We start from the raw sequence: 9077 nt of genomic DNA, 5'->3' as shown, positions 1-9077 counted from the left end.
TGCTTTCACTTCATCAGAATCCTCTGCAGTGGGTTCTGGAAAAGCAGGCAATTGCGGATCAAGAACATAAAAAATCATCAAAGCAGTCAGTAGGAAGATCATCTTGTCCTTCCAGCGAGTAAAGTTTGATCCATCAAAACGGTCGAGTTTGATGAACTCTTTTGGATTTTCAACAGCGGACAGAATGTTCTCCATAGCAGAATATCTTCTTTAAGATTGTTAGAAAAAATAATAATCGAAAACGAAATTGAAGAAAGCTTGAGGCGTGAGAACGGCTTTCCTTAAAGAAGATATTGCCCGTATACAAATTGGGGAAGTACAAACAATCTTCTTCAGGATACAACAAGCCAAGAATATACTTGCAGATTTTTCTATATCCACTTTGTTGGAAGAACTTCTCTTTATAGAGCAACCATCGGACCTTTTCAAAAAGATGTGTTCTTTCACAAACAGACGCATCTGTTTATTCAAATAAATTTAGAATTTAAATTTCAAATAAAACAGATTTAATTATAGAAATAAATGAAAAATAAATTATTTATTTTAGGTCCGACCCGGCCAAGCCCAAGCACAAGTCCAAGCCCAAGTCTTTGATATTAATATATATAATATATAATATATATATATTTGCACACATATAAAAGTATGTGTTCTAAATTAAACACATAAAAGGACAAAGACTTAAAAGGCACCAAAAGTGGCCTTCACCACCGATGTGGGACAAGTTCCACTTATTTCCAACTTATAACAAACTATCTTTCAATTTTCTATAGATTATTTTTCTACTGCGTACATTCATGTAAAGGAAACATTATTTCCTCCATCTTATGTTTGATAAAGTTAAGTTGATGTGCTTCTCACTTTGTTTCAAACAACTTTTCTTTTTAAATAATTTTTATATTTAAAAACAAGAACTTCACGAATAGTATAATCCACCTTATAAGTCTTACCACCTAGAGAAAATTTTAGTTGCTGCTTTTTCGTTTTATTTTTAAGGTTTTCCCAAAAAGCACTCCCACAATATAGCGATTTTAACCATAAAATTCATTTAATTTGAAACTTGCATGCCATTACTTATTTTATTTAAAGACATAAAAATCTCTTCACTTTTTGACTTTCCTTTTGGTTTATTTGCTTCTCCTTCTTCTAGGGGGGCGGGGGTTGATTTTTTTTTTCTTTTCTTTTTTTTCTTAAAAATAGTTTAAATTTATCTTAATGTTTGAAGTCATTATAGCATGGGCGATTGTGGTTTTAGGATTGATAGCTAGGTATAAAGATGAAAAAGGTGAATGATGAGAAATGGAATTGACTTTTCAAAGTGGAAAGAGAAATTCAATCTTGGGGTCGAGGTCTTGGGGTAGAGTATAAATATCTTTTAAAAAACGGTGTCTAGTATGATTAAAATGACACCAAATGCAATACTCTAAAAAGTATGTTATTTTAGTAATTAATTCTTTAAAATAGGTACATTTTTGAGGTCAAGTTCTATTTTGATTTGTAAAAGTAATCAATAGGATTGAAGAATTTGTTAGGATCTTCACCTTTAAGGCTCCACTTCAATTCTATTTTGTTTTCATTCATAAGTTATTAGTTCTCACAATTTTTTGTTAAATTCACTAATTTTGTTTGGTTAGCAACATCTTCATAGAGAAACGAAGTTCATCTCGACATGCCTAACAACATTTGAATGGCTACCAATAGAGGAGAAATGAAATAAGGAATTAGGATTTTGCAAAGAAAAATGGGGAAGATAAGGTGGTGCCCTGCAGAGGTGGATGCAAATTGTAGAGGGATTTATTTGGACTTAATACTTTCGATACAACAAATTTATATATAAAAATTTATTAAAATCATAATAAATTATAAATATAAACTTATAGTTTTAAATACAATATTTTCAATAAGTTGATATATGTTGTAATGAGATTGATGCTGGATGTAGTGTTCTAAAAAGGTAGGGAACAAAACAAAACAGACTGAATTTCCCAACAACATTAGCAAAAAAAATAGTCCGATTCGTGAGGCCTGCTAGGTAGGAAGTTGGGCGAAGTTCACTTTTAGACCGGTCAAAACTATTTTATATTTAGGGTGTGTTTGGTACGAAGGAAAATATTTTTCAAAAATAATTTTTCCATGTTTGGTTGGTTTAATGTTTCGAAAAATATTTTCCCTATCAAAAGAAGAGAAAACATTTTTCAAAAGACTTTTTCAACCTTCTCCTCCCTATTCCCCATCTCCACCAACTCACCCCACCCCCAAACCACTCCTACCCACCGACCCCAACCCCTACCCCCACACCCACCCACTCCTACCCACCCCAACCTCGCCCACCACCCACCCTAAATAGAACTATTATAAGGAGTATATTCTTTCAAAGTTATAGATAGAATATTTTTTTTAATTTAAATAAAATGAGTATATTCTTTTCATGATGTAGTAAAAATATTTTCTTTATTTTAACAAAATAAGTACTTTCTTTTCATGATGTAGAAAAAGTATCTTCTTTCATTTCAACAAACTACGTATTTTCTTTTCCTGAAATAGTAAAGTATTTTTTTCCCAACAAAATAAGTACTTTCTTTTCATGATTTAGAAAAAGTATTTTCTTTCGTTTAATAAAATGAGTAATTTCTTTTCATGTTGTGGAAAAGATACTTTCTTTTTCAACAAAATAAAGCATTTCTTTTTAGTTATCTAACTCAAATTTCAACATTATTCTTGTGTGAAAAAGTTGTATACGGTAAAATCAGAGAGTCCAATTTCTCGTCACTAAGGCACTCTGAAGATCACCTCGAAGGCTCGAGGCCGCGGAACCACCTCGAAGGCTAGAGGCCGCGGCCGAGTATCTCTCCTCGAGGGTCGACAACGCTCGACCCTGGGGCAGTAATGATCATGGTAATGGGGGATACGGGGAGTTCCCAAGACACGCAGCTAGGGCTGACACAGCCTAGCGGGCTACTCTGAACCCAAATCAGGGTGTCAGTCAGCCGTCCCATCCCCATATCTGTGTAATTAATGTATTTTGTACTATGCGGGGATTTCCCTCCTATATAAAGGGAGTCCTTGTCATTTTGTAGGTCTGTTGCTTCAGTTACTCCACACGAATATACAAAGAACTTTCTCTCTACTTTCTAACATACTTTCTTGTTTTTATTGCTTTCATTTATTATCTTCATACTTGTTCATCATTTATTGCTTATCATTGGCCATAAAAAGCCTTTATTAATTTCGACGTAACTGTTAGTCATATCCCGATCGCCCCCGATAGCTCATTATCGAGCCACTGAATCGACCCCGAAGCCCTCATATCGACAAGCTCGAGGCCTCGATTGTCAGCCTCTCGGTTTGATTATCACCTCATTTTTAACTCTCACTCCGTCTCTAAACTTCATACACATAGTATTATCTGCTTAACAACTAGCATAAAAATAGATCACATATTTTTAGAGTCCCATCAACAAATTTAATTGTTATTACCATTTTTACGGTAAACAGTTTGGCGCCCACCGTGGGGCTAAAAATAATAGTGATTATTTTCTTGCTGGTTCCATTACACGACGCAAGTTATCTCTCACGCTTTTTCTTGTCCAAAGATCTTTGATTTCAGGTCGTAATGTCTGATTCAGTGAACAACAATATTGAGAACCACTGAGAGAATGGTGTGGCTGTTCCAGCTGTTGGTGAACCACCACAAAACCTTGAGAATGCACCAGGACCGATTTCGGTGGACGAAGTCTCACACGACACTCGACACGTTGAAATAAGCTCCCAACTAACAGGAGCATACACCAAGGCGACCAACAGGAAGCCCAAAAAACCCCAGCTTGGGAAAACCGGGAAGTCAGCCTTCATGTTATTTTTGAAATATTGCAAGCACAACAACTGACTATTGCTCAGCTGCAAAGTCACCAGAAAACTCCTAGCACAGTAGCACCGGGGACAGCTCCCCCGACCGAACAGGTACCTGAAAGGTCAAGCAATAATTGGTCGATAGCCGATCTCGCCATCGTAAAGATGCTCGAGGACCTCACCAGAAGGATCGCATCGGGCGAGAAAATGATAGAAGCCAACGATAAGAAGGTCAAGACTTACAACTCCAGGGTCGACCAAATTCCAGGAGCGCCCTCGATCTTGAAGGGCGTGGACTCAAAGAAGTTCGTGCAGAAGCCGTTCCCACAGGGAGCTGCCCCGAAACCCATTCCAAAGAAGTTCAGAATGCCGGATCTTCCGAAATACAACGGCACCTTGGACCCCAACGAACACGTTACCGCTTACACCTGTGCAGTAAAGGGCAACGACATGAAGGACGACGAGATCGAGTCCGTCCTGCTGAAAAAATTTGGAGAAACACTTTCTAAAGGGGCGATGATGTGGTATCAGAACTTGGCCCCAAACTCTATAGACTCATTTGCCTTGTTGGCAGATTCCTTCATAAAGGCGCATGCCGGGGCCATTAAGGTGGCCACCAGGAAATCTGACATATTCAAAGTCAAGCAAAGGGAGAACGAGATGCTGCGAGAATTTGTATCTCGCTTTCAAATGGAAAGCATGGAACTACCACCGGTCTTCTACGACTGGGCGGGACAGGCCTTCACTCAAGGTCTGAACGAGCGAAGCTCGGTAGCTTCGAAGCAGCTGAAAGAGAATCTGGTCGAGTACCCCGCCATGACTTGGTCGGATATTCATAACTGATACTAATCGAAAATCAAGGTCGAGGACGATCAGCTGGGAGCCCCCTCGGGCTCGGTATACCCAAGTAGGCTCCTGGCGAAGGAGCCAAAGCCAAACAAAGAAAGATATCAGCCATACATCGAAGACCGAAGGAACGCCCCGAGGCGTAACCCACCTCAAAACGACCGAAGGATAGATCGAGGACAGAATCCTCGGGGGCTCATCAACAGAGCCGGGTTCGACAGGAACGCAGGACCAGTAGAGTTGCCTCGCCTGTCAGAGTACAACTTCAACATCGATATATCGGATATTGTCTTCGCCCTCAACACAATAAAAGATGCCAAGTGGCCCAGGCCTGTGCAATCGGATCCTTCACAAAGGAATCATAACTTAATATGTGAATTTCACAACACACATGGCCACAGGACCGTGGATTGCCACCAGCTCCGAGAGGAAGTAGCCAGACTACTCAACAAGGGTCACCTCTGGGAATTCCTAAGTGATCGGGCCAAAAACCAGTTTCAAGAAAGAGAGGCGACCAAGAAGAACGAAACGAACGAACCGCAACATGTCATCCACATGATCTTGGGAGGCGTTGATGCCCCTTAAGAACCCGTGATGAGAAGGACAAAATATCCATCACTAGAGAAAAGTGAACCCGGGGGTACATACTCGAGGGCGCCCTCACGTTCAGCGAAAAGGACACTGAGACCTTGTCTCAACCTCACAACGACGCACTGGTAATCTCTTTTCTCGTAAATACATTTCAAGTAAAACGTGTACTCGTGGATCCAGGTAGCTCGGCAAACATTATCAGGTCGAGGGTAATAGAGCGGCTCGAACTACTTGACCAAATCGTGCCCGCCACTCGAGTCCTCAATGGATTCAACATGGCAAGCGAAATGACAAAAGGAGAAATCACCCTCCCGGTCAACGTGGCCGGCAAGACCCAGAATGTCAAATTCCATGTCATCGAAGGAGACATGAGGTACAACGCCTTGTTCGGGAGACCATGGATACACTGCATGAGAGCAGTACCATCCACCCTCCACCAAATGATGAAATTCCCGACAAAGGACGGGATTAAAACTATCTACGGGGAACAGCATGCAGCTAGGGAAATGTTCGCTGTGCACGATATAGCACCAACACCGATACCTCCACCCGCGAAAGAACCAAAGAATGATCAAACTACATCTTCGGTCAACCCCGATTAGACAAAATAGAGGACCGTACCGCGTCCTCATCGAAAGCGACTGAGACATATCGGACCTCGTAACATCGCCGGCACATCCCACGATAAGGTATCGCCATCTCCCTTTTTCATTTTATATTTCGCACTAACTCTTATGCAGGCGCCCGATCGAAGCGGTCGAGACGCTGATCCAGCTCGAAGACCTTAAGGTTTAAAGCATCCGTTTCACTCTTTCCTTCGGCCGAGTTTTCATCCCGAAAAGGGTTTTTACCGGCAAGGTTTTTAACGAGGCAACATCCACATGATACCTAAGGAAGACTCGACAAGTGTTCAAGGCTTCTTTTGCAATCAACCTCGAACACTGCAGGGCATCACCCCGGAAGGCCATTTATCGGAAAAACCAAGATATGCCAAATGTGGTCCAATAGGAAAATGATGTACCGGGCCAAACAGTCGCACGAACCGTGTCCGTGTAGCCAGGCCCCCAACGGCGAAAACATGTATACTTATACCAAGTAACCGAAGAATACCTTTTGTCGAAGCATTTCACACTCCAAAAGAAACTCAGCATTTTCGCAAAAAAAAAAAAAGGACTCCTCCGTCAAAGCGTCCCGAACACTCGGGGACTAGCGTCGACAAATCAATCTCCGAACAACCTCCGGGTCGGGACTCCAAGCTCATGAGCCCTCAACGAGGCAACATGAAAATCACGAAATGACTTCAAGGCCGAAAGTATCCCGAACACTCGGGGACTGGCATCAAAATCTCAAAAATCGTATGACCTCAGGGTCGGAATCGCCAAAGTCGTAAGCCCTCAATGAGGCAACACCAAGCTTACAAGTAAATGGCTCCCAAGCCAGGATGCCCTCGTTAACTCGGGGACTATCGCCAAGCACCATTCATTACAAAAACCCGAGGCCATAAGACCCCGAGCGGGCAGACTCGATCTCATAAGACCTACATAAGGCAGCAACAACATCTGTAAGACCTCAAGCAAGGCATGAACTATACTTGTACCAAGTATCTAAAAACTGTAAGACCTCAACGACATGAAAATTTTGTAAGACCTTGCTAAGGGCATAAACCCGATCTCAAAGTTTAGGCTATATATCGAACTTGTAAGACCCCTAAAAAGGCATACCCTCGACATAGACGCCCAAACTACTTCACTTGGGATCAAAAATGGCTCCGGCCAAGCACAAATGACTACGGTCATAAGGTTGTACCAGCCAAACTAACGCGACTCGGGGACGCCCGGCCGTCGCTACAAAATCACAGGCCTTCAATTACTTCGAATCTACTTCGAAAAGAACCGGTTAAATAGGCTACCCTCGATATAGGCAAAAGAGCTTCGACCATGTCAGCTCCAAATCACAGGCTTCGAGATACTCAGCCTCCGAGCTAAACCTCCCGAGGTGCTCGATCATCACCACAAAACGGCTCATAATCGAGGTTCTTCTCGAACCGTCGAAGAGTCAGGCAAAAATTATCGCAAAAAGTCCTTAACGAGGGAAAAATAAAGCCCACATGAAAGGTCGCTTCGACCCAAGGCGTAAGAGCCATTGTCGCCAGCCCACGCAAATCTGAAAACTTGAGGGTCGAATGAGCTCGAATCGCAACCCGATTCGGAGACTGAACCCAAAAATAGTTACCTGAAAATGCCCCAGGGCAAAAAGCATAAGAGCTCAGACGCCAGCTTACACATAAAAGGTCACATAGACCCAAGGCATCAGAGCGATTGTCGCCAGCCCATGCAAATTTGAAAACTTGAGGGTCGAATGAGCTCGAATCATAGCCCGATTCGGAGACTGAACCCAAAATAGTTACCTAAAAATGCCCCAGGGCAAAAAGCATAAGATCTCAAACGCCAGCTTACACTGAAAGGTCACTTCGACCCGAGGCATAAGAGCCATTATCGCCAGCCTAATGAGCCCCAAGGCCGTATCGCGAATCTAAGGATTCCTACCAAATCAAAGACCAGTTCCCCTGGCCAAATTCAAGACAAGAAGAGATGCGGAAGAAATAAAGCCGCAAGGGTTTCCTTATACACATACGAAAAATGCAATCTCCATCTACAAACATGCTTTGAAAATACTACATACAGATGGCAAAAATCTACGCTCCCCCAGAAGCTACGGCCTGCCGACCTCATCTCCCTTTCCCCAACGTCAGATAGAAGTAACCGAGCATCACGCTCGTCCACCCTCGCTCGCGCTAACTCTTTCGAGAGAACAAATCCCTAGCACAGATCTCCTCGAGAGTCTTCCTTCGAGACTTGCAACGAGCATGTTCTTTAATCCTCTCTTCACGATCGAGGATCCTTCTCAACTCAGCTTGAGCATCAGTAGCATCCTTTGAGTGGATCGCCATATCCTGGTCAGCCTTAGTTCGGCTCATTACAGCTTCAGCTCGGGCATCAACGATCTCGGCCCTTACCTTCGAAAGCTCGGATTCAAGCTTCGCAATCGCGTCCGCTTGAGCCGAAGCATTGTCACAGGCTAAGCGGAGTTGGGCCTCGAGGTCTGGAACTTTAGCCAGGGCATCCCTCTCATCTAAAGCCTGAACCTCCGCTAGAGCTCTTAGCTCATCATGTTCACTCTTGGCTCGGTCGGCTTCATCCCGAAGGCGCTCCAGGGCCTCCGTCCTTTTCTGCAACTAAAATAAACAAAGTATTAGTATTAGAAGCCAGGAGGCGGGGCACATACTCACCCAGGGCGGAATGTTACCTGCTCCTCCAAGAAGCTCTCGTAATTCAAGCTTCGGCTCGCCTCATACCGCAAGTGTTCCAGCTCGGCTTCCTTTTCATCGCAAAGGAGCCTAAGGGATCTCTCCTCATCCAGAGCTTTCCGCAGCCGGGCTTCACGACGAAGCAGCCCGGAATTAAGCCTGTCAAAGGCGTGCAAAGGGAAACCCAATAAAAAAGGCAAGGCGCGAAATTCAAAGGGCCTACGTCGAAACTCACCACGAAGTGAAGCCGCTGGGCTTCCTCGAAGGCCGAACGTGCATCCGTCAACCTAGCTCCCTCAGCTCTAGAATTGACTCCGGTCGAGACACGGTCGCTCGGAGTAGACGACCCCGAGTTTCTAGTATCCCCTGAAGCACTATCAGTGGAATGAGAAGGCAGTGGCAATGGAGAAACCACCTTTTCAGAACCGGGAACCACGGGCATGGCAGGCTCGGATGATGCTTCCGCTCCGGAACCCGGGTCCAG

This window comes from Nicotiana attenuata, unplaced genomic scaffold (assembly GCF_001879085.1).
Source record: "Nicotiana attenuata strain UT unplaced genomic scaffold, NIATTr2, whole genome shotgun sequence".
Taxonomy (NCBI): Eukaryota; Viridiplantae; Streptophyta; class Magnoliopsida; order Solanales; family Solanaceae; genus Nicotiana; species Nicotiana attenuata.
The sequence above is the reverse complement of the archived record's forward strand: the minus strand, read 5'-3'. Positions refer to the sequence as shown.